Source organism: Oncorhynchus mykiss, chromosome 18, assembly GCF_057628025.1.
Source record: "Oncorhynchus mykiss isolate SJ-2025 chromosome 18, ASM5762802v1, whole genome shotgun sequence".
In the NCBI taxonomy this organism is placed as follows: domain Eukaryota; kingdom Metazoa; phylum Chordata; class Actinopteri; order Salmoniformes; family Salmonidae; genus Oncorhynchus; species Oncorhynchus mykiss.
The window spans coordinates 61,407,617-61,435,129 of NC_143039.1; the positions used below are offsets into that span (position 1 = coordinate 61,407,617).

A 27,513-nucleotide genomic window follows, 5' to 3' on the forward strand; every position below is an offset into this window, starting at 1 on the left:
TCTGGAAATGGTTTGTGCGCATGTTTTGTTTTTTCTTCCTCATACTCTCATCTCTTTGTTCACGCTTGTTTGGTAGTTTCTGTCCAACTCTGTCATGTGAGGATATACAAACTAACAATAGGTCACTGAGAGCAAACTGAGGACAAAAGCAGAAACATTCTTTACCTGTGATCACGTTGTCGTAAAGGCACACACCACAATTTATGTTCAACACGTTTTTCAATTTAAACAAATTATGCATCAACAAGAAGTTTTAATTACCAAATGGAAACAAATAACATACAAGATATATATTTAGTCCCAAGGTCTTTCACAGGTAAAGGGGAAACAAAGAAACAAGATTAAATATGAACAGTGGTAATTCAGATAACAGTAGCTATAGCAAACTAGAGAAATGCATTGTATTTTTTTCAGTAACTGTTTTTATCTAACAGTCTACTTTCAGATAATGTTTAACTTTTTTTCCCTTGTTTTTGTTGCAATGGCCATTTACCATATTTCAGAATATCAGATAAGTGATAGACAGTACATTTAATGTAATTCTTCTTTTCCTGAACCCTTTTTGGTTCCAGGCCGAACTCTTTTGGGTTCCATGTAGAACTCTCTGTGTAAAAGGTTCTACGTGAAACCAACCGGATTTTACAGTAGCTACACTGAGAATGCTTGGACCATCTTGCCTGAGTATTTCCTTTTAAATGAATATGTCTATAAAGGTTTTGAATACAGGTGCTCTCTTGTCCAGTGTCAGGTCAGGTGCCCTCTATCTCTGTTCTATTTAAATGTGTTTATTTAACCTATATTTAACTAGGCAAGTCAGTTAAGAACAAAGTCTTACTTACAATGACGGCCTGCAGAGGTGAAAGTCAAAGTGAATCGTACACCTAATCTGATGGGTAGCTCCTCCCTAGTGTCATGACGTTGCCCTCTTTGGGTACAGCGAGCACCATTCCTCTCTCTCCTACATCCAGGCTGCTGTTATCTCAGGTCGTAAGTTCCTGGAGGAGATTCTTCCTCATGGCCAGACAGTATAGAGAGAGAGTGTGTTTTTATAGGGAGAACAAAGGAATTTCTTCCACAACATAGAACTTGAGGACTGAACAATGTACATGTTTTGGAGAAGGTGTACACGGTCGGGGAAGAATCCAGCTATGACCGGTCCAATTCGTTTAATGTTTGTGAAACTCATGAGAGACAATACAGCCACATTACCATAACCCTGTTTACACGAGAGTCTCAGTTATGAGGCTTGCATCTAATTGTTGTGTAAAATGAATGAGTAAAGATTAAACTATTTGTGAACTTATGTAATGTGATTTTAAACTGTTTAATGAAAGGGAACCCAATTCCCTTTAAAGTTAACTAAGTCATTGGCCCTCCCCATGAGTACAGACATTGATCTGGTGTCATGGGACAGCCTTTTTCTGCCCTTCTGAATATAACCCCCACCATGGGAATTTATCTAGAGACCATGCTTCTCTCAATTACGAGAGGGCTAAGGTTTGAGTAGAGACCAGCTTACCTCGATAACCACGAGAGGGCTAAGGCTAAAGAAGACTGACAACCGCCGAAACATCTATTCTATAACAACATTGCTGAATGTTACTCTGAACTAGCCATTCTAACCACCGCAGAGAGCGAGAGGGCGGACAACCAATCCAACAGAAACTAGCTTCTTAACAGAGATCACAACGACACACTGAGCGTAAATATATATATTGATTGCAATTATTCCCGAATGAGTGAGCATTCATGTGTAAAGGATTAGCATTTCAATTGTTATGATAATCAACTTTGTAGTGTCTTTTATCTCGGTCGACCCCCACTTCCCTTTTGTCCACCAATCCGCGATACCGGTTTATCCCACTAGGGAAACTCTGCTATCATTTCCTTGTAACTATATCTGTTTGTTTGTTTGTTTATACATTTCTGTGATTATTTAGTTAGTAAATAAATGATTTAAGACAATTGATATATGGATGACTCATAGTAAAGACTGCGTTCGTGCAGATAACCAACAATTTACGACGTTTGGAATGAGACTAACTTGAGGTAAAGAATAATTAATTCATTAGAAGACTAATTGATCAGATATTAAAATATCTGAAAGTTATATTAGGAAAATTCGAACTTTGTAATCTGAATATTTTCCTTGGTTCCCCCGACTACCTAGTTAATCACAGTTACATGATTAGTTAGTTTAATCACGTAATAATTACAGAGAATTTATTTGATAAAAATAAGTCTTCAGTTGAATGATGCCAAAGACACGACACTAGTTATAGTTTCACCAGGTAATACATTGTGATGTAACTAGAAGAGAGGCTGAGTTCACGTCAATGAACCAGATATAATGTATTACCCTTGTTTTGTGCTTCCATACACTCAAGCTGTTGAATTAATGTTTTTCATTTATCATTTGTAGAAATAAGTAAAACTTGCCTATTTATTTATCAAACTAAATGATATGTATTAATCCATACTTATTTTATGTTCAATTCCATTATTTGTATCTAAGTAGACATTGTGTTTACAGCCCTAAATAGTTGTTTGGGAAATGTAGCTGTATTTAGTAAAAGGAATCATAATAATCACATGTGAAAATGCAACTGCATATTTAATTTTTAACACAGTTCCATGTTCTCAACACAACAACACCTTGAAACACACAAACTATGATTATCTAGCGTTGTGGAGTTCTGCTGTGATGTCTGGATCCTCCAGCAGGGGGCGGGGTCACATCATGCGTTCTTCTGGTTACCCTTTTCTTCTATAACAACAGAAGCAGTACTATTTCAGACTGGGCAGAGCCATCGAGAGCGAGAGTCCAACCCCTATTTTTGCCATAATCACACGTACACAAAAATAGAAGAAGGATGACTTACTCTCATGACCAGTTTTGTAGACGTAATAGCAGCCAACTGTGACAGCAGCTATTACCCCCAGACCCAACAGAGCAGGCGTGGAGACTGTTGCTGCTCCCATTGTAAAGGCATATTGACCAACACCTAACGTGAACCAGTGCCTGGTGAGAAAGAGAACAGTTGCTTTAACTTGAAATGAAACAGTGTTGAAAAGATTTATTTCAATCACATTGGTGCAATTTTTGCAAGCATGTGGTAGGGGAGAGTGGGGTAAGTTGAGCCACACTTGTTTCTAGGAAACCATATACAAATTGAATTAATTTGACCAAATATTTAAGAAGAGGTTATCGTTTCATGGAGTCTGTGAAGGAAGAAGCCTCTGGAAACAGTGGAAAGCAAATTAGGTCCAAAAAACGGATTTTCACAAAGACAAATTAATTGATTGCGTTAGAGGTGTCACGATGCTTGTATCTAAACTAAAGTATATCATTTTAAGATTGTTCTGTACATCATTTGGGGACTCCATAAGCATAAATATGAGGTCCTAAACCTAGCATGAAAGTGCATCCTTGTAGCTGTGTGGGCTAATATAGTCAAAATGTTTGCCTTTGAGGTAAATTGAGCCAATGGTTGACTCAATGGCAAGTTGAGCAAATGTAATTGTTTTCTTCCCAGGTGTAATGCAAGACATTAGCGCTGGGATATGTTTAAAGTGTTAAATAAAGTACAACGTGTTTGTTAGGTGTTAAGCCTGTGTTAAAAGATGCTTAAAATGATTACAAGACAAACAAGCAATGTGTGATTGTGTTGAATTGTGTTTGGGGAATAATAAAGATAGACATGGTTTTAAAAAGGTAGTGGTCATATTTCATTCAGTACAGACATTTGTAGGCGGTTAAAGAGGTAAAAGGTTAGAGGGAAACTTGCCATAGTCTTCTGAAAACCTAACCATGGGTTACACATTCCAGGCAGCAAAATGTGAAGGCTGCGCAAGGAGTATGTAGACCTTCCCTAGCCACTGTAAAATGATATATTTTTACATCATAAATGTATCAATTGAGAACAATGGGTTGAAAGGTCAAACCAAATCATATATGCATATGGCTGTAAATACTGCAGCATCCTTCTCCATCAGCCAGTGTGCTTCAAAAGGCCAAGGCAAATTGGAAAGTGCTACCATTTGAAATGATTGTGCACAATGTACATAACCAAGCTACACTATTATATTATTACTGGTAGCTTAGTGGTTAAGAGTATCGGGCCAGTAACTTAAAGGTTGCTGGTTCAAATCTCCAAGCCAAATAGGTGAAAAATCTGTCAATGTGCCCTTGAGCAAGGCATTTGACCCTAATAGCTCCAGCATCAATAATGGTTTATCTCTGGCTGTTACAGCACTCTCGGAGGAGGATAAGCAACAACAACAAAAAATTCACATGTGTATAAAACACACTTGTACATGTGTGAAATAGGATAAATGTAAGCAACCACCTTATTATCTGATGTATTGATGACTAAACAAAATGTTTTTCATGAGAAACTTGGATTTTGCATGAATGATTCAGGGGTGAAAGATGTGTTCAACTCCAATGAATGCTCAATCAAAGGTTCTGAACTTCAGAAAGTGGGCATCACAAGTGTTATCAGTTAAGACTTTTGTACTAAGAGTTTTGAAAACAATACCACTCTGGCTACATATGACTGTTCACTACTAGGCAAGACCTAACTGTGAATAAAGCTACATCAATAAAGCTACACATTTCTGTTACCTTTTAGTAGAAAACTGCAACTCAGAATAGAAGAAGCAAGCAAGTAGCAGAAAGAAGGTATACTCACGCTGTTAAAACCATAGTTGACTTAAAGATTGTAGATCAAATGCAACTGGTTCGTTGGACTGTTGGTTAGACTCCCCTGATGAGTAGGCTAGAGATGACTGGGGATCAAATCGTTCGACTTCAATTTGACAAAAGTTGTTTACCGTCTATCCCATCCCGTCTCTTGCCGCACCCTAGTGATAAGGAGATGCTCAATTGCATACTCCTCGCGTCCTCTCTCCCCACTCACCGTCTCCTTCTCAAAACCCATTGGATGAGTAAGTTATAGGTCTCTCTCCCTTCTGACTTTCTCCTCATATGGGTTTGGAGAAGGAGACGAGGAGACAGGAGAGATGACTCGAGGAGTATACAATTGAGAAAGGGTCATAGTTTGACTTTCATTTCTCTCGAACCTCAGTCTCCTCCCCTTCCTAACCTCCCTCCACCCCTCCCTCTTTTAGACCCAGCCTACACTGCTACTCCTTGATGGAGAAACAATGAAAAGAAAGTTTGGAATATCAGTTGAATACTAATATAAATTGCATCCTTCATTCCCTCTTTGATGGCAATAATTTTCTGACTAGTTTTAAAGGAAAGCAATAATAGTTCATTCCTTTCATCTTTGATGGAAGGAGTTTTCTGTAGGCTAGTTGCAGTGGCGACCTGTCATTCAGGGCAGTTTTGTGTGTGTGTGTGTGTGTGGGGGGGGGGGGGCTTTCCTGATTTGCATGTTATTTTGGCATTAATATGTGTCACATATAGGGTTTGCAAACAATGTAAAAAATATATTACATATCCATGATGTAATAAAGCTGCATACAAACTGTAAATTATTAGTTATTGGAGAAACAAGACCAAGATGAGACTCTGGACAAGGCGGATACGTTATATTAGAGGCCTTTAATCAAGCATAAGAATATCTGGCAAACGTGCCGCACGGCTCCTATTCGTCCAACCCTTAGGGAGTTTTCGGAAAAAGAGGGCGTACAACATATTTGGGCAGTACATTTATACATTGAAATGACGTAGGTAGATTCTAGTAGTCCTGGCTCCTGGTTGGTTGTTCGTAGGTGATAGACAGTCCTCTCCAGCCTGTTGTCAGTATCCCATTGGTTCTTGACAGAGTTCTTTGTCTTTGGAGCCCATCCCAAAGGGTTTTGAGCAGTGTTTATTTATGGGTTGTCAGTGTGTTTTATCTTCCCGTGCAGTTAGTATATTGAGAAACAGAGAGATAGAGAGAGTATAACACAGAGTACAAGCCAAAATTGTATGGTTAAGCCCAGGCAGACAACAGTCAGTGAATGCGTCATTACATGTTTTAATATGTTATTACAACAAAACCTGGTCTCTTTTTTTGTTTTCTTGAGCAAGGCAGCTCCAAAATGCAGGTGTTTCAGCCTAGCTCAGTGAATTCTGTGGTGGTGGGGCAAGTCAGCAGAAAATACGGAGCGTTGTGCCGTGATTGGCTCAGTGTTCTGTCACTCATGGGGACACTACGTCACCGCCAAGTCTAAGGGTAGAGTTAGAAAATTCTAGCCCCTTGGGTGCTGCCACAGAGTTACAGTAGATGTGCCCATCCAAGAAGGCTCAAGGTCATTGGCCACAGATAAAATGACTTCAAATAACGTTATATGTACAGTATCTTTGATTGGACTGATCATGTCAACATCATACTTTCAAAATCTGGTTAAATAAAGGTGAAATAAAAATAAATACATTTAAAAAAAAGTGTCAATACAAGACTAAGATCGAATCGTACTACACCGGCTCTGACGCTCGTCGGATGTGGCAGGGCTTGCAAACCATTACAGACTCCAAACGGAAGCACAGCCGAGAGCTGCCCAGTGACACGAGCTTTCCAGACAAGCTAAACTACTTCTATGCTCACTTCGAGGCAAATAACACGAAAACATGCATGTGAGCTCCAGCTGTTCCGGAAGACTGTGATCACGCTCTCCTCAGCCGATGTGAGTAAGACCTTTAAACAAGTCAACATTCACAAGGCCGCAAGACCAGATGGATTACCAGGACGTGTACTGCGAGCATCCACTGACCAACTGGGAAGTGTCTTCACTGATATTTTCAACCTCTCCCTGTCCGAGTCTGTAATACCAACATGTTTTAAGCAGACCACCATAGTGCCTGTGCCCAAGAACACAAAGGTAACCTGAATAAATACTGTAACTATCGACCCGTAGCACTCACGTATGTAGGGATTAAGTGCTTTGAAAGTCTGGTCTTGGCTCACATCAACTCCATCATCCCAGAAACCCTAGACCCACTCCAATTTGCATACCACCCCAAAAGATCCACAGATGATGCAATCTCTATTGCACTCCGCACTGCCCTTTTCCACCTGGACAAAAGGAACACCTATGTGTGAATGCTATTCATTGACTACAGCTCAATGTTCAACACCATAGTGCCCTCAAAACTCATCAATAAGCTAAGGACCCTGGTACTAAACACCTCCCTCTGCAACTGGATCCTGGACTTCCTGGTGGGCCGACCCCAGGTGGTAAGGGTAGGTAACAACACATCCGCCACTCTGATCCTCAACACGGGGGCCCCTCAGGGGTGAGTGCTCAGTCTCCCTTCACTCATGACTGCACAGCCAGGCACGACTCCAACACCATCATTAAATTTGCCGATGACACAACAGTGGTAGGCCTGATCACTGACAACGACGAGACAGCATATAGGGAAGAGGTCAGAGACCTGGCCGTGTGGTGCCAGAACAACAACCTCTCCCTAAAGATTTGATACAATACCTCCAATAGAAGTCCAATGTTTCACAAAATATGGCAGCCGATACTGGATAAATGGTCTAGTCCCGCTTCATAACTGGGTTGACGATCTGCTGCTACTCTGTGCTGTACTCCACTCAGTATTTATTTTTGGCTTAACTACACTGCTTGTAATGACTATATGCTGTCTTCTTATACATGTACCACCTAATAGGATTTTGTTTTATTTTGTGTAAGTGTGAGTTAAGTTTTGTTTTGTCCTCTAAATTGGCCATCCCATTCAACAGTACAATGAATGTCATTGTTAGTATTGCTGTCTTTTTTATTAGATTTTTTATTGTAAAATAATAAACATATTATAAAAAATATTTTAAAACTCTCCCTCAGCGGGATCAAGACAAAGGAGATGATTGTCGACTACTGGAAAAAGATGACAGAGCACGCCCCCATTCTCATCGACCGGGCTGCAGTGGAACAGGTTGAGAGCTTCAAGTTCCTTGGTGTCCATCACCAACAAACTAACATGGTCCAAGTACACCAAGACAGTCGTGAAGAGGGCACTAACCGGTGCCCCTGCACATTGACTCTGTATTGGTACCCCCCTGTATATTGTCTCGCTATTGTTATTTTACTGCTGCTCTTTAATTACTTAATTATTTTTTTAACTGCATTGTTGGTTAAGGGCTTGTAAGTAAGCATTTCACTGTAAGGTTACCTGTTTCATTCAGCGCATGTGACTAATAACATTTGATTTGATGTTCTGAATTCTGTCACCGTACATTTCAAAAGTGCTAAACCAATAGTTATATTGACTAGATACATCCTAGCTCGCTCATTGATGTCTTAATCAAAATTACAGATTGCCTCTTATCCGTTTGTCGTCCCCTTATGCCACAGTTTGTACATCGCAATTGTCAGTAGAAACCACATTTGTTTAACCTGGTCAGCCATATCAGCTATGCTTTTTTTAAAGGCAGTAAATGAGGCTGAATGAACAGTTTCGCTGCCAGACAAGGCTTCCCTGATAGCCAGGTGTGTGGTAAGGTGTTGGGACTGCTGTTGGGACAGCTTTATGTAGGCCCTAACAGGTTGTGGGCAAAGTTTGTCACCGTTATAGTAAAATGAATGTTATGTTGTGTATTGGCATTTATTTTTTCAAAAAATGATGCAGAAAAATGAATCCATGCTTTTGTTACTTCTAGGTTAGACTACTGCAATGCTCTACTTTCCGTCTACCCGGATAAAGCACTAAATAAACTTCAGTTAGTGTTAAATACGGCTGCTAGAATCCTGACTAGAACCAAAAAATGTGATCATATAACTCCAGTGCTAGCCTCCCTACACTGGCTTCTTGTCAAGGCAAGGGCTGATTTCAAGGTTTTACTGCTAACCTACAGCATTACACGGGCTTGCTCCTACCTATCTCTCTGATTTGGTCCTGCCGTACATACCTACACGTACGCTACGGTCACAAGACGCAGGCCTCCTAATTGTCCCTAGAATTTCTAAGCAAACAGCTGGAGGCAGGGCTTTCTCCTACAGAGGTCCATTTTTATGGAATGGTCTGCCTACCAATGTGAGAGACGCAGACTCGGTCTCAACCTTTAAGTCTTTACTGAAGACTCATCTCTTCAGTGGGTCATATGATTGAGTGTAGTCTGGCCCAGGAGTGGGAAGGTGAACGGAAAGGCTCTGGAGCAACGAACCGCCCTTGCTGTCTCTGCCTGGCCGGTTCCCCTCTTTCCACTGGGATTCTCTGCCTCTAACCCTATTACAGGGGCTGAGTCACTGGCTTACTGGTGCTCTTTCATGCCGTCCCTAGGAGGGGTGCGTCACTTGAGTGGGTTGAGTCACTGATGTGATTTCCTGTCTGGGTTGGCGCCCCCCCTTGGGTTGTGCCGTGGTGGAGATTTTTGTGGGCTATACTCGGCCTTGTCTCAGGATGGTAAGTAGGTGGTTGAAGATATCCCTCTAGTGGTGTGGGGGCTGTGCTTTGGCAAAGTGGGTGGGATTATATCCTTCCTGTATGGCCCTGTCCTGGAGTATCATCGGATGGGGCCACAGTGTCTCCTGACCCCTCCTGTCTCAGCCTCCAGTATTTATGCTGCAGTAGTTTGTGTCGGAGGGGCTAGGGCCAGTTTGTTATATCTGGAGTAATTCTCCTGTCTTATCCGGTGTCCTGTGTGAATTTAAGTATGTTCTCTCTAATTCTCGCTTTCTTTCTCTCTCGCTCTCAGAGGACCTGAGTCCTAGGACCATGCCTCAGGACTACCTGGCATGATGACTCCTTGCTGTCCCCAGTCCACCTGGCCGTGCTGCTGCTCCAGATTCAACTGTTCTGCCTGTGATTATTATTATTTGACCATGCTGGTCATTTATGAACATTTGAACATCTTGGCCATGTTCTGTTATAATCTCCACCCGGCACAGCCAGAAGAGGACTGGCCACCCCTCATAGCCTGGTTCCTCTCTAGGTTTCTTCCTAGGTTTTGGCCTTTCGAGGGAGTTTTTCCTAGCCACCGTGCTTCTACACCTGCATTGCTTGCTGTTTGGGGTTTTAGGCTGGGTTTCTGTACAGCACTTTGAGATATCAGCTTATGGACGAAGGGCTATATCAATAATTTTTTTTCTCTTTTGTTTTTTCGCACCACCAAGATTTACATGCTAAAATGGCCACTGGCTAGATGTAAAGGAACACCCTGTTTCTGTTTGAAGGAAAGACTAAGACATGGTATATCTCAGGGATCACCACACTGGTCCACGGGATGAATCCTGTTTTGTATTCTTAATTTCTTACCGTTACAAGCATCAACATATTGCAGAAACAGAAACCTTTGTTTGCAATTACAGAGATCATACGTTTCCTGTAGTTCTTGACCAGGTATTCACACACTGAAGCAGGGATTTTGGCACACTCCTCCATACAGACCTTCTCCAGATCCTTCAGGTTTTGGGGCTGTCACTGGGCAATACGGACTTTCAGCTCCCTCCAAAGATTTCCTATTGGGTTCAGGTCTGGAGACTGGCTAGGCCACTCCAGGACCTTGAGATGCTTCTTACGGAGCCACTCCTTAGTTGCCCTGGCTGTGTTTCGGGTCATTGTCATGCTGGAAGACCCAGCCACGACCCATCTTCAATGCTCTTACTGAGGGAAGGAGGTTGTTGGCCAAGATCTCGCGATACATGGCCCCATCCATCCTCCCCTCAATACGGTGCAGTCGTCCTGTCCACTTTGCAGAAAAGCATCCCCAAAGAGTGTTCTTGGGGTTGTACTCATCCTTCTTCTTCCTCCAAACACGGCGAGTGGAGTTTAGACCAAAAAGCTCTATTTTTGTCTCATCAGACCACATGACCTTCTCCCATTCCTCCTCTGGATCATCCAGATGGCCATTGGCAAACTTCAGACGGGCCTGGACATGCGCTGGCTTGAGCAGGGGGACCTTGCGTGCGCTGCAGGATTTGAATCCATGACGGCGTAATGTGTTACTAATGGTTTTCTTTGAGACTGTGGTCCCAGCCCTCTTCTGGTCCTTGACCAGGTCCTGCTGTGTAGTTCTGGGTTGATCCCTCACCTTCCTCATGATCACTGATGCCCCACGAGGTGAGATCTTGCATGGAGCCCCAGACCGAGGGTGATTGACCGTCATCTTGAACTTCTTCCATTTTCTAATAATTGCGCCAACAGTTGTTGCCTTCTCACCAAGCTGCTTGCCTATTGTCCTGTCTTGTGCAGGTCTACAATTTTTTCCCTGATGTCCTTACACAGCTCTCTGGTCTTGGTCATTGTGGAGAGGTTGGAGTCTGTTTGATTGAGTGTGTGGACAGGTGTCTTTTCTACAGGTAACGAGTTCAAACAGGTGCAGTTAATACAGATAATTAGTGGAGAACAGGAGGGCTTCTTAAAGAAAAACTAACAGGTCTGTGAGAGCCGGAGTTCTTACTGTTTGGTAGGTGATCAAATACTTATGTCATGCAATAAAATGCTAATTATTTACTTTAAAATCATACAATGTGACTTTCTGGATTTTTGTTTTAGATTCCGTCTCTCACAGTTGAAGTGTACCTATGATAACAATTACAGACCTCTACATGCTTTGTAAGTAGGAAAACCTGCAAAATCGGCAGTGTATCAAATACTTGTTCTCCCCACTGTATTGGGCTATACAACCCAAGTGTTTTATGTTTTTGGTATATGAAAATAATCATATCAAGGCCTCCCGAGTGAAGCAGTGGCCTAAGCTGTGCCACTATCAATCCTGGGTCGAGTCCAGGCTCTTTAACAGCCGGCCGCGAACGGGAGACCCATGGGGCAGCACACAATTGGCCCAGTATCGTCTGGCTTTGGCCTGCAGAGATGTTCTTGTCCCATTGCGCACTAGCGACTCCTTTGGTGGGCCGGGCACTATGCACGCTGACACAGTCACCAGGTGTACGGTGTTTCCTCTGACACAGTGGTGCGGTAAGGAGGAAGGAAGGGGAAGGAAGGAAGGAAGGAGGGAGGAAGGGGAAGGAGGGAGGAAGGAAGGGGAAGGAAGGGGGAAGGGAGGAGGGAGGAAGGGGAAGGGATGGGGAAGGAAGGAAGGAGGGGGGAAGGGAGGAGGGAGGAAGGGGAAGGGATGGGGAAGGAAGGAAGGAGGAAGAAGAAGTGATGGGGAATGAAGGAGTGAGGAAGGCTAAGGGATGGGGAAGGAAGGAAAGAGGAAGGGGAAGGGATGGGGAAGGAAGGAGTGAGAAAGGCTAAGGAATGGGGAAGGAAGGGGAGAGATTTGGAGGGGGTAAGGGATGGGAAGGAAGGAGAGAGATTTGGAGGGGGTAAGGGATGGGAAAGAAGGAGAGGGGGAGGGAGGGAGGGTAAAAGATGGGGAAGGAGAGAAGTAAAGAGGGAGGAATGGTAAGGGATGGTAAAGGAAGGAGAGAGGTAAGGAGGAAGTGTAAGGGATGAAGGAGAGAGGTAAGGGTGAGGTTAGAGGGGAAGTAACCCAGACCTCCAAAATCTCTAAGAGGGTTAGAGTCCCACCATTTCAACCCCCGTAACACACACACACACAGATTACAGAAAAAATAAAACGGGGAGAAGAAAAAGATGGAGAAAATGGGGAGTGGTGAGAGAGAGCTTTACACACACAGCATCACATGCAACTTTACACACAGCGTCAAACACGCAGCTTCACACACACAGTATCACACAGCATCTTAGTCACAAAGGTTTAGCAGAGCGTCTGCCGTCTCAAACCGGGGGATTACAATCAGAATCCAGTCAGCACTGTCTCTCTGTGTGTCTCTCTGCGTGTGTTTATGTCATGTGGGTGTGTGCTTAGAAAGTGGAGGACCTCTCTTCTATTCTATAGAGTGATGGGAGCCGCTAACAGAAAGAAACCAAGAGGAACAGACTAAACCAACAGATGGAGGAACAGACTAAACCAACAGACAAAGGAACAGACGGAGGAACAGACTAAACCAACAGAGGGAGGAACAGACTAAACCAACAGAGGGAGGAACAGACTAAACCAACAGAGGGAGGAACAGACTAAACCTGCAGAGGGGGGAACAGACTAAACCAACAGACAAAGGAACAGACGGAGGAACAGACTAAACCAACAGATGGAGGAACAGACTAAACCAACAGACAAAGGAACAGACTAAACTAACAGAGGGAGGAAAAGACTAAACAAACAGACAAAGGAACAGACTAAACCAACAGAGGGAGGAACAGACTAAACCAACATAGGGAGGAACAGACTAAACCAACAGAGGGAGGAACAGACTAAACCAACAGAGGGAGGAACAGACTAAACCAACAGAGGGAGGAACAGACTAAACCAACAGAGGGAGGAACAGACTAAACCAACAGAGGGAGGAACAGACTAAACCAACAGACAAAGGAACAGACTAAACCCGCAGAGGGGGGAACAGACTAAACCAACAGAGGGAGGAACAGACTAAACAAACAGACAAAGAAACAGACTAAACCAACAGACGGAGGAACAGACTAAACCAACAGATGGAGGAATAGACTAAACCAACAGATGGAGGAACAGACTAAACCAACAGAGAGAGGAACAGACTAAACCAACAGAGGGAGGAACGGACTAAACCAACAGAGGGAGGAACAGACTAAACCAACAGAGGGAGGAACAGACTAAACCAACAGACAAAGGAACAGACTAAACCAACAGAGGGAGGAACAGACTAAACAAACAGACAAAGAAACAGACTAAACAAACAGACAAAGGAACAGACTAAACCAACAGACGGAGGAACAGACTAAACCAACAGAGGGAGCAACAGACTAAACCAACAGAGGGGGGAACAGACTAAACCAACAGAGGGAGGAACAGACTAAACAAACAGACAAAGAAACAGACTAAACAAACAGACAAAGGAACAGACTAAACCAACAGACGGAGGAACAGACTAAACCAACAGAGGGAGCAACAGACTAAACCAACAGATGGAGGAACAGACTAAACCAACAGAGGGAGGAACAGACTAAACCAACAGATGGAGGAACAGACTAAACCAACAGAGGGAGGAACAGACTAAACCAACAGAGGGGGGAACAGACTAAACCAACAGAGGGGGGAACAGACTAAACCAACAGATGGAGGAACAGACTAAACCTGCAGAGGGGGTAACAAACTAAACCAACAGAGGGAGGAACAGACTAAACCAGCAGAGGGAGGAACAGACTAAACCAGCAGAGGGAGGAACAGACTAAACCAGCAGAGGGAGGAACATACTAAACCAACAGAGGGAGGAACAGACTAAACCAAAAGAGGGAGGAACAGACTAAACCAACAGAGGGAGGAACAGACTAAACCAACAGATGGAGGAACAGACTAAACCAACAGAGGGTGGAACAGACTAAACCCGCAGAGGGGGGAACAGACTAAACCAACAGACGGAGGAACAGACTAAACCAACAGAGGGAGGAACAGACTAAACCAACAGACAAAGGAACAGACTAAACCCGCAGAGGGGGGAACAGACTAAACCAACAGACGGAGGAACAGACTAAACCAACAGATGGAGGAACAGACTAAACCAATAGATGGAGGCACAGACTAAACCAATAGATGGAGGAACAGACTAAACCAACAGAGGGGGGAACAGACTAAACCAACAGAGGGAGGAACAGACTAAACAAACAGACAAAGAAACAGACTAAACAAACAGACAAAGGAACAGACTAAACCAACAGACGGAGGAACAGACTAAACCAACAGAGGGAGCAACAGACTAAACCAACAGATGGAGGAACAGACTAAACCAACAGACAAAGGAACAGACTAAACCAACAGAGGGAGGAACGGACTAAACCAACAGACAAAGAAACAGACTAAACAAACAGACAAAGGAACAGACTAAACCAACAGACGGAGGAACAGACTAAACCAACAGAGGGAGCAACAGACTAAACCAACAGATGGAGGAACAGACTAAACCAACAGAGGGAGGAACAGACTAAACCAACAGATGGAGGAACAGACTAAACCAACAGAGGGAGGAACAGACTAAACCAACAGAGGGGGGAACAGACTAAACCAACAGAGGGGGGAACAGACTAAACCAACAGAGGGAGGAACAGACTAAACAAACAGACAAAGAAACAGACTAAACAAACAGACAAAGGAACAGACTAAACCAACAGAGGGAGGAACAGACTAAACCAACAGAGGGAGGAACAGACTAAACCAACAGAGGGAGGAACAGACTAAACCAACAGAGGGGGGAACAGACTAAACCAACAGAGGGAGGAACAGACTAAACAAACAGACAAAGAAACAGACTAAACAAACAGACAAAAGAACAGACTAAACCAACAGACGGAGGAACAGACTAAACCAACAGAGGGAGCAACAGACTAAACCAACAGATGGAGGAACAGACTAAACCAACAGAGGGAGGAACAGACTAAACCAACAGATGGAGGAACAGACTAAACCTGCAGAGGGGGTAACAAACTAAACCAACAGAGGGAGGAACAGACTAAACCAACAGATGGAGGAACAGACTAAACCAACAGAGGGTGGAACAGACTAAACCAACAGATGGAGGAACAGACTAAACCCGCAGAGGGGGGAACAGACTAAACCAACAGACTAAACCAACAGAGGGAGGAACAGACTAAACCAACAGACAAAGGAACAGACTAAACCCGCAGAGGGGGGAACAGACTAAACCAACAGACGGAGGAACAGACTAAACCAATAGATGGAGGCACAGACTAAACCAATAGATGGAGGAACAGACTAAACCAACAGATGGAGGAACAGACAAAACCCTCAGAGGGGGGAACAGACTAAACCAACAGACAAAGAAACAGACTAAACCAACAGACGGAGGAACAGACTAAACCAACAGATGGAGGAATAGACTAAACCAACAGATGGAGGAACAGACTAAACCAACAGACAAAGAAACAGACTAAACAAACAGACAAAGGAACAGACTAAACCAACAGACGGAGGAACAGACTAAACCAACAGAGGGAGCAACAGACTAAACCAACAGATGGAGGAACAGACTAAACCAACAGATGGAGGAACAGACTAAACCAACAGATGGAGGAACAGACTAAACCAACAGATGGAGGAACAGACTAAACCAACAGAGGGAGCAACAGACTAAACCAACAGATGGAGGAACAGACTAAACCAACAGATGGAGGAACAGACTAAACCAACAGATGGAGGAACAGACTAAACCAGCAGAGGTAGGAACAGACTAAACCAGCAGAAAGAGGAACAGACTAAACCAGCAGAGGGAGGAACAGACTAAACCCTCAGAGGGGGGAACGGACTAAACCATCAGATGGAGGAAGAAACTAAACCAACAGATGGAGGAAGAAACTAAACCAACAGACGGAGGAACAGACTAAACCAACAGACAAAGGAACAGACTAAACCAACAGAGGGAGGAACAGACTAAACCAACAGATGGAGGAACAGACTAAACCAACAGAGGGTGGAATAGACTAAACCAGCAGAGGGAGGAACAGACTAAACCAACAGATAGAGGAACAGACTAAACCAACAGAGGGGGAAACACACTAAACCAACAGAGGGAGGAACAGACTAAACCAACAGACAAAGGAACAGACTAAACCAACAGACAAAGGAACAGACGGAGGAACAGACTAAACCAACAGATGGAGGAACAGACTAAACCAACAGACAAAGGAACAGACTAAACCAACAGATGGAGGAACAGACAAAACCCGCAGAGGGGGTAAAAGACTAAACCAACAGAGGGAGGAACAGACTAAACCAACAGAGGGAGGAACAGACTAAACCAGCAGAGGGAGAAACAGACTAAACCAGCAGAGGGAGGAACAGACTAAACCAGCAGAGGGAGGAACAGACTAAACCAACAGAGGGAGGAACAGACTAAACCAACAGAGGGAGGAACAGACTAAACCAACTGAGGGAGGAACAGACTAAACCAACAGATGGAGGAACAGACTAAACCAACAGATGGAGGAACAGACTAAACAGACAGATGGAGGAAGAGACTAAACCAACAGATGGAGGAACAGACTAAACCAACAGACAAAGGAACAGACGGAGGAACAGACTAAACCAGCAGAAGGAGGAACAGACTAAACCAGCAGAGGGAGGAGCAGACTAAACCTGCAGAGGGGGGAACGGACTAAACCAACAGATGGAGGAAGAAACTAAACCAACAGATGGAGGAAGAAACTAAACCAACAGACGGAGGAACAGACTAAACCAACAGACAAAGGAACAGACTAAACCAACAGAGGGAGGAACAGACTAAACCAACAGATGGAGGAACAGACTAAACCAACAGAGGGTGGAACATACTAAACCAGCAGAGGGAGGAACAGACTAAACCAACAGATGGAGGAACAGACTAAACCAACAGAGGGAGCAACAGACTAAACCAACAGACAAAGGAACAGACGAAACCAACAGACAAAGGAACAGACGAAACCAACAGAGGGAGGAACAGACTAAACCAACAGAGGGAGGAACAGACTAAACCTGCAGAGGGGGTAACAGTCTAAACCAACAGAGGGAGGAACAGACTAAACCAACAAACAAAGGAACAGACTAAACCCGCAGAGGGGGGAACAGACTAAACCAACAGACGGAGGAACAGACTAAACCAACAGAGGGAGGAACAGACTAAACCAACAGACAAAGGAACAGACTAAACCCGCAGAAGGGGGAACAGACTAAACCAACAGACGGAGGAACAGACTAAACCAACAGATGGAGGAACAGACTAAACAAATAGATGGAGGCACAGACTAAACCAATAGATGGAGGAACAGACTAAACCAACAGATGGAGGAACAGACAAAACCCGCAGAGGGGGGAACAGACTAAACCAACAGATGGAGGAACAGACTAAACCTGCAGAGGGTGTAACAGACTAAACCAACAGAGGGAGGAACAGACTAAACCAACAGAGGGAGGAACAGACTAAACCAGCAGAGGGAGGAACAGACTAAACCAGCAGAGGGAGGAACAGACTAAACCAACAGAGGGAGGAACAGACTAAACCAACAGATGGAGGAACAGACTAAACCAACAGAGGGAGGAAAAGACTAAACCAACAGATGGAGGAACAGACTAAACCAACAGAGGGAGGAAAAGACTAAACCAACAGAGGGAGGAAGAGACTAAACCAACAGAGGGAGGAACAGACTAAACCAGCAGAGGGAGGAACAGACTAAACCAACAGAGGGAGGAACAGACTAAACCAACAGAGGGAGGAACAGACTAAACCAACTGAGGGAGGAACAGACTAAACCAACAGATGGAGGAACAGACTAAACCAACAGATGGAGGAACAGACTAAACAGACAGATGGAGGAAGAGACTAAACCAACAGATGGAGGAACAGACTAAACCAACAGACAAAGGAACAGACGGAGGAACAGACTAAACCAGCAGAAGGAGGAACAGACTAAACCAGCAGAGGGAGGAGCAGACTAAACCTGCAGAGGGGGGAACGGACTAAACCAACAGATGGAGGAAGAAACTAAACCAACAGATGGAGGAAGAAACTAAACCAACAGACGGAGGAACAGACTAAACCAACAGACAAAGGAACAGACTAAACCAACAGAGGGAGGAACAGACTAAACCAACAGATGGAGGAACAGACTAAACCAACAGAGGGTGGAATAGACTAAACCAGCAGAGGGAGGAACAGACTAAACCAACAGATAGAGGAACAGACTAAACCAACAGAGGGGGAAACACACTAAACCAACAGAGGGAGGAACAGACTAAACCAACAGACAAAGGAACAGACTAAACCAACAGACAAAGGAACAGACGGAGGAACAGACTAAACCAACAGATGGAGGAACAGACTAAACCAACAGACAAAGGAACAGACTAAACCAACAGATGGAGGAACAGACAAAACCCGCAGAGGGGGTAAAAGACTAAACCAACAGAGGGAGGAACAGACTAAACCAACAGAGGGAGGAACAGACTAAACCAGCAGAGGGAGAAACAGACTAAACCAGCAGAGGGAGGAACAGACTAAACCAGCAGAGGGAGGAACAGACTAAACCAACAGAGGGAGGAACAGACTAAACCAACAGAGGGAGGAACAGACTAAACCAACTGAGGGAGGAACAGACTAAACCAACAGATGGAGGAACAGACTAAACCAACAGATGGAGGAACAGACTAAACAGACAGATGGAGGAAGAGACTAAACCAACAGATGGAGGAACAGACTAAACCAACAGACAAAGGAACAGACGGAGGAACAGACTAAACCAGCAGAAGGAGGAACAGACTAAACCAGCAGAGGGAGGAGCAGACTAAACCTGCAGAGGGGGGAACGGACTAAACCAACAGATGGAGGAAGAAACTAAACCAACAGATGGAGGAAGAAACTAAACCAACAGACGGAGGAACAGACTAAACCAACAGACAAAGGAACAGACTAAACCAACAGAGGGAGGAACAGACTAAACCAACAGATGGAGGAACAGACTAAACCAACAGAGGGTGGAACATACTAAACCAGCAGAGGGAGGAACAGACTAAACCAACAGATGGAGGAACAGACTAAACCAACAGAGGGAGCAACAGACTAAACCAACAGACAAAGGAACAGACGAAACCAACAGACAAAGGAACAGACGAAACCAACAGAGGGAGGAACAGACTAAACCAACAGAGGGAGGAACAGACTAAACCTGCAGAGGGGGTAACAGTCTAAACCAACAGAGGGAGGAACAGACTAAACCAACAAACAAAGGAACAGACTAAACCCGCAGAGGGGGGAACAGACTAAACCAACAGACGGAGGAACAGACTAAACCAACAGAGGGAGGAACAGACTAAACCAACAGACAAAGGAACAGACTAAACCCGCAGAAGGGGGAACAGACTAAACCAACAGACGGAGGAACAGACTAAACCAACAGATGGAGGAACAGACTAAACAAATAGATGGAGGCACAGACTAAACCAATAGATGGAGGAACAGACTAAACCAACAGATGGAGGAACAGACAAAACCCGCAGAGGGGGGAACAGACTAAACCAACAGATGGAGGAACAGACTAAACCTGCAGAGGGTGTAACAGACTAAACCAACAGAGGGAGGAACAGACTAAACCAACAGAGGGAGGAACAGACTAAACCAGCAGAGGGAGGAACAGACTAAACCAGCAGAGGGAGGAACAGACTAAACCAACAGAGGGAGGAACAGACTAAACCAACAGATGGAGGAACAGACTAAACCAACAGAGGGAGGAAAAGACTAAACCAACAGAGGGAGGAACAGACTAAACCAACAGAGGGAGGAACAGACTAAACCAACAGAGGGAGGAACAGACTAAACCAACAGAGGGAGGAACAGACTAAACCAACAGAGGGAGGAACAGACTAAACCAACAGACAGAGGACCAGACTAAACCAACAGAGGGAGCAACAGACTAAACCAACAGACAAAGGAACAGACTAAACAAACAGAGGGAGGACCAGACTAAACCAACAGATGGAGGAACAGACTAAACCAACAGATGGAGGAACAGACTAAACCAACAGATGAATGAACAAACTAAACCAAGAGACGGAGGAACAGACGGAGGAACAGACTAAAATAACAGAGGGGGGAACAGACTAAACCAGCAGAAGGAGGAACAGACTAAACCAATAGATGGAGGCACAGACTAAACCAATAGATGGAGGAACAGACTAAACCAACAGATGGAGGAACAGACTAAACCAGCAGAGGGAGGAACAGACTAAACCAGCAGAGGGAGGAACAGACTAAACCAACAGAGGGAGGAACAGACTAAACCAACAGAGAAGGGAACAGACTAAACCTGCAGAGGGAGGAACAGACTAAACCAACAGAGGGAGGAACAGACTAAACCAACAGAGGGAGGAACGGACTAAACCAACAGAGGGAGGAACAGACTAAACCAACAGAGGGAGGAACAGACTAAACCAACAGAGGGAGGAACAGACTAAACCTGCAGAGGGGGGAACAGACTAAACCAACAGACAAAGGAACAGACGGAGGAACAGACTAAACCAACAGATGGAGGAACAGACTAAACCAACAGACAAAGGAACAGACTAAACCAACAGAGGGAGGAACAGACTAAACTAACAGAGGGAGGAACAGACTAAACCAACAGACAAAGGAACAGACTAAACCAACAGAGGGAGGAACAGACTAAACCAACAGAGGGAGGAACAGACTAAACCAACAGAGGGAGGAACAGACTAAACCAACAGAGGGAGGAACAGACTAAACCAACAGACAAAGGAACAGACTAAACCCGCAGAGGGGGGAACAGACTAAACCAACAGACAAAGGAACAGACTAAACCAACAGAGGGAGGAACGGACTAAACCTGCAGAGGGGGGAACAGACTAAACCAACAGAGGGAGGAACAGACTAAACCAACAGACAAAGAAACAGACTAAACCAACAGACGGAGGAACAGACTAAACCAACAGATGGAGGATTAGACTAAACCAACAGATGGAGGAACAGACTAAACCAACAGAGAGAGGAACAGACTAAACCAACAGAGGGAGGAACGGACTAAACCAACAGACAAAGGAACAGACTAAACAAACAGACAAAGGAACAGACTAAGCCAACAGACGGAGGAACAGACTAAACCAACAGAGGGAGCAACAGACTGAACCAACAGACAAAGGAACAGACTAAACCAACAGACAAAGGAACAGACTAAACCCGCAGAGGGGGGAACAGACTAAACCAACAGACGGAGGAACAGACTAAACCAACAGAGGGAGCAACAGACTAAACCAACAGATGAAGGAACAGACTAAACCAAGAGACGGAGGAACAGACGGAGGAACAGACTAAACCAACAGAGGGGGGAACAGACTAATCCAACAGAGGGGGGAACAGACTAAACCAACAGACGGAGGAACAGACTAAACCAACAGATGGAGGATTAGACTAAACCAACAGATGGAGGAACAGACTAAACCAACAGAGAGAGGAACAGACTAAACCAACAGAAGGAGGAACGGACTAAACCAACAGACAAAGGAACAGACTAAACAAACAGAGGGAGGACCAGACTAAACCAACAGATGGAGGAACAGACTAAACCAACAGATGGAGGAACAGACTAAACCAATAGATGGAGGCACAGACTAAACCAATAGATGGAGGAACAGACAAAACCCGCAGAGGGGGGAACAGACTAAACCAACAGATGAATGAACAAACTAAACCAAGAGACGGAGGAACAGACTAAACCAACAGAGGGGGGAACTGACTAAACCAGCAGAAGGAGGAACAGACTAAACCAATAGATGGAGGCACAGACTAAACCAATAGATGGAGGAACAGACTAAACCAACAGATGGAGGAACAGACTAAACCAGCAGAGGGAGGAACAGACTAAACCAGCAGAGGGAGGAACAGACTAAACCAACAGAGGGAGGAACAGACTAAACCAACAGAGGGAGGAACAGACTAAACCAACAGAGGGAGGAACGGACTAAACCAACAGAGGGAGGAACAGACTAAACCAACAGAGGAAGGAACAGACTAAACCAACAGAGGGAGGAACAGACTAAACCTGCAGAGGGGGGAACAGACTAAACCAACAGACAAAGGAACAGACGGAGGAACAGACTAAACCAACAGATGGAGGAACAGACTAAACCAACAGACAAAGGAACAGACTAAACCAACAGAGGGAGGAACAGACTAAACGAACAGAGGGAGGAACAGACTAAACCAACAGACAAAGGAACAGACTAAACCAACAGAGGGAGGAACAGACTAAACCAACAGAGGGAGGAACAGACTAAACCAACAGAGGGAGGAACAGACTAAACCAACAGAGGGAGGAACAGACTAAACCAACAGACAAAGGAACAGACTAAACCCGCAGAGGGGGGAACAGACTAAACCAACAGACAAAGGAACAGACTAAACCAACAGAGGGAGGAACAGACTAAACCAACAGAGGGAGGAACAGACTAAACCAACAGACAAAGAAACAGACTAAACCAACAGACGGAGGAACAGACTAAACCAACAGATGGAGGATTAGACTAAACCAACAGACAAAGAAACAGACTAAACCAACAGACGGAGGAACAGACTAAACCAACAGATGGAGGATTAGACTAAACCAACAGAGGGAGGAACGGACTAAACCAACAGACAAAGGAACAGACTAAACAAACAGACAAAGGAACAGACTAAGCCAACAGACGGAGGAACAGACTAAACCAACAGAGGGAGCAACAGACTGAACCAACAGACAAAGGAACAGACTAAACCAACAGACAAAGGAACAGACGAAACCAACAGAGGGAGGAACAGACTAAACCAACAGACAAAGGAACAGACTAAACCCGCAGAGGGGGGAACAGACTAAACCAACAGACGGAGGAACAGACTAAACCAACAGAGGGAGCAACAGACTAAACCAACAGATGAAGGAACAGACTAAACCAAGAAACGGAGGAACAGACGGAGGAACAGACTAAACCAACAGAGGGGGGAACAGACTAATCCAACAGAGGGGGGAACAGACTAAACCAACAGACGGAGGAACAGACTAAACCAACAGATGGAGGATTAGACTAAACCAACAGATGGAGGAACAGACTAAACCAACAGAGAGAGGAACAGACTAAACCAACAGAGGGAGGAACGGACTAAACCAACAGACAAAGGAACAGACTAAACAAACAGAGGGAGGACCAGACTAAACCAACAGATGGAGGAACAGACTAAACCAACAGATGGAGGAACAGACTAAACCAACAGATGAAGGAACAGACTAAACCAATAGATGGAGGCACAGACTAAACCAATAGATGGAGGAACAGACAAAACCCGCAGAGGGGGGAACAGACTAAACCAACAGAGGGAGGAACAGACTGAACCTGTAGAGGGAGGAACAGACTAAACCTGCAGAGGGGGTAACAAACTAAACCAACAGAGAGAGGAACAGACTAAACCAACAGAGGGAGGAACAGACTAAACCAACAGACAAAGGAACAGACTAAACCAACAGAGGGAGGAACAGACTAAACCAACAGAGGGAGGAACAGACTAAACCAACAGAGGGAGGAACAGACTAAACCAACAGAGAGAGGAACAGACTAAACCAACAGAGGGAGGAACGGACTAAACCGACAGACAAAGGAACAGACTAAACAAACAGACAAAGGAACAGACTAAACCAACAGACGGAGGAACAGACTAAACCAACACAGGGAGCAACAGACTAAACCAACAGACAAAGGAACAGACTAAACCAACAGAGGGAGGAACAGACTAAACCAACAGATGGAGGAACAGATTAAACCAACAGATGGAGGAACAGACTAAACCAAAAGAGGGGGGAACAGACTAAACCAACAGATGGAGGAACAGACTAAACCAACAGACAAAGGAACAGACGGAGGAAAAGACTAAACCAGCAGAGGGAGGAACAGACTAAACCAGCAGAAGGAGGAACAGACTAAACCAGCAGAGGGAGGAACAGACTAAACCCTCAGAGGGGGGAACGGACTAAACCAACAGAGGGAGGAACAGACTAAACCAACAGACAAAGGAACAGACTAAACCAACAGAGGGAGGAACAGACTAAACCAACAGAGGGAGGAACAGACTAAACCAACAGAGGGAGGAACAGACTAAACCAACAGACAAAGGAACAGACTAAACCCGCAGATGGGGGAACAGACTAAACCAACAGACAAAGGAACAGACTAAACCAACAGAGGGAGGAACGGACTAAACCTGCAGAGGGGGGAACAGACTAAACCAACAGAGGGAGGAACAGACTAAACCAACAGACAAAGAAACAGACTAAACCAACAGACGGAGGAACAGACTAAACCAACAGATGGAGGAATAGACTAAACCAACAGAGGGAGGAACAGACTAAACCAACAGAGAGAGGAACAGACTAAACCAACAGAGGGAGGAACGGACTAAACCAACAGACAAAGGAACAGACTAAACAAACAGACAAAGGAACAGACTAAACCAACAGAGGGAGCAACAGACTAAACCATCAGACAAAGGAACAGACTAAACCAACAGAGGGAGGAACAGACTAATCCAACAGATGGAGGAACAGACTAAACCAACAGATGTAGGAACAGACTAAACCAACAGATGGAGGAACAGACTAAACCAACAGATGAAGGAACAGACTAAACCAAGAGACGGAGGAACAGACGGAGGAACAGACTAAACAAACAGAGGGGGGAACAGACTAAACCAGCAGAAGGAGGAACAGACTAAACCAACAGAGGGAGGAACAGACTAAACCAACAGAGGGAGGAACGGACTAAACCAACAGACAAAGGAACAGACTAAACAAACAGACAAAGGAACAGACTAAACCAACAGACGGAGGAACAGACTAAACCAACAGAGGGAGCAACAGACTAAACCAACAGACAAAGGAACAGACTAAACCAACAGAGGGAGGAACAGACTAAACCAACAGACAAAGGAACAGACTAAACCAACAGAGGGAGGAACAGACTAATCCAACAGATGGAGGAACAGACTAAACCAACAGATGTAGGAACAGACTAAACCAACAGATGGAGGAACAGACTAAACCAACAGATGAAGGAACAGACTAAACCAAGAGACGGAGGAACAGACGGAGGAACAGACTAAACAAACAGAGGGGGGAACAGACTAAACCAGCAGAAGGAGGAACAGACTAAACCAACAGAGGGAGGAACAGACTAAACCAACAGAGGGAGGAACGGACTAAACCAACAGACAAAGGAACAGACTAAACAAACAGACAAAGGAACAGACTAAACCAACAGACGGAGGAACAGACTAAACCAACAGAGGGAGCAACAGACTAAACCAACAGACAAAGGAACAGACTAAACCAACAGACAAAGGAACAGACTAAACCAACAGAGGGAGGAACAGACTAAACCAACGGATGGAGGAACAGATTAAACCAACAGATGGAGGAACAGACTAAACCAACAGAGGGAGGAACAGACTAAACCAACAGACAAAGGAACAGACTAAACCAACAGAGGGAGGAACAGACTAAACCAACAGAGAGAGGAACAGACTAAACCAACAGAGGGAGGAACAGACTAAACCAACAGAGAAAGGAACAGACTAAACCAACAGAGGGAGGAACAGACTAAACCAACAGAGGGAGGAACAGACTAAACCAACAGAGGGAGGAACAGACTAAACCAACAGAGAGAGGAACAGACTAAACCAACAGAGGGAGGAACGGACTAAACCAACAGACAAAGGAACAGACTAAACAAACAGACAAAGGAACAGACTAAACCAACAGACGTAGGAACAGACTAAACCAACAGAGGGAGCAACAGACTAAACCAACAGACAAAGGAACAGACTAAACCAAAAGAGGGGGGAACAGACTAAACCAACAGATGGAGGAACAGACTAAACCAACAGACAAAGGAACAGACGGAGGAACAGACTAAACCAGCAGAGGGAGGAACAGACCAAACCAGCAGAAGGAGGAACAGACTAAACCAGCAGAGGGAGGAACAGACTAAACCCTCAGAGGGGGGAACGGACTAAACCAACAGATGGAGGAAGAAACTAAATCAACAGATGGAGGAAGAAACTAAACCAACAGATGGAAGAACAGACTAAACCAACAGACAAAGGAACAGACTAAACCAACAGAGGGAGGAACAGACTAAACCAACAGACAAAGGAACAGACTAAACCAACAGAGGGAGGAACAGACTAAACCAACGGATGGAGGAACTTATTAAACCAACAGATGGAGGAACAGACTAAACCAACAGACAAAGGAACAGACTAAACCAACAGAGGGAGGAACAGACTAAACCAACAGAGGGAGGAACAGACTAAACCAACAGAGGGAGGAACAGACTAAACCAACAGAGGGAGGAACAGACTAAACCAACAGACAAAGGAACAGACTAAACAAACAGACAAAGGAACAGACTAAACCAACAGAGGGAGCAACAGACTAAACCATCAGACAAAGGAACAGACTAAACCAACAGAGGGAGGAACAGACTAAACCAACAGAGGGAGGAACAGACTAAACCAACGGATGGAGGAACAGATTAAACCAACAGATGGAGGAACAGACTAAACCAACAGAGGGAGGAACAGACTAAACCAACAGACAAAGGAACAGACTAAACCAACAGAGGGAGGAACAGACTAAACCAACGGATGAAGGAACTTATTAAACCAACAGATGGAGGAACAGACTAAACCAACAGACAAAGGAACAGACTAAACCAACAGAGGGAGGAACAGACTAAACCAACAGAGGGAGGAACAGACTAAACCAACAGAGGGAGGAACAGACTAAACCAACAGAGGGAGGAACAGACTAAACCAACAGACAAAGGAACAGACTAAACAAACAGACAAAGGAACAGACTAAACCAACAGAGGGAGCAACAGACTAAACCATCAGACAAAGGAACAGATTAAACCAACAGAGGGAGGAACAGACTAAACCAACAGAGGGAGGAACAGACTAAACCAACGGATGGAGGAACAGATTAAACCAACAGATGGAGGAACAGACTAAACCAACAGAGGGAGGAACAG

At 44.5% G+C, this 27,513-nt stretch overlaps 1 long non-coding RNA gene across 1 annotated transcript; it reads right to left on the reverse strand.

Moving 5' to 3' along the window:
• Window positions 1-233: 233 nt before the first annotated feature.
• LOC110496535 (uncharacterized) lies at window positions 234-5,107 on the reverse strand. Its single transcript, XR_002469564.3, has 3 exons — window positions 4,695-5,107; window positions 2,883-3,022; window positions 234-2,767 (listed from the first exon to the last, which is right to left on the reverse strand). It is a non-coding gene; the product is annotated as an uncharacterized LOC110496535 (long non-coding RNA).
• Window positions 5,108-27,513: the final 22,406 nt, after the last annotated feature.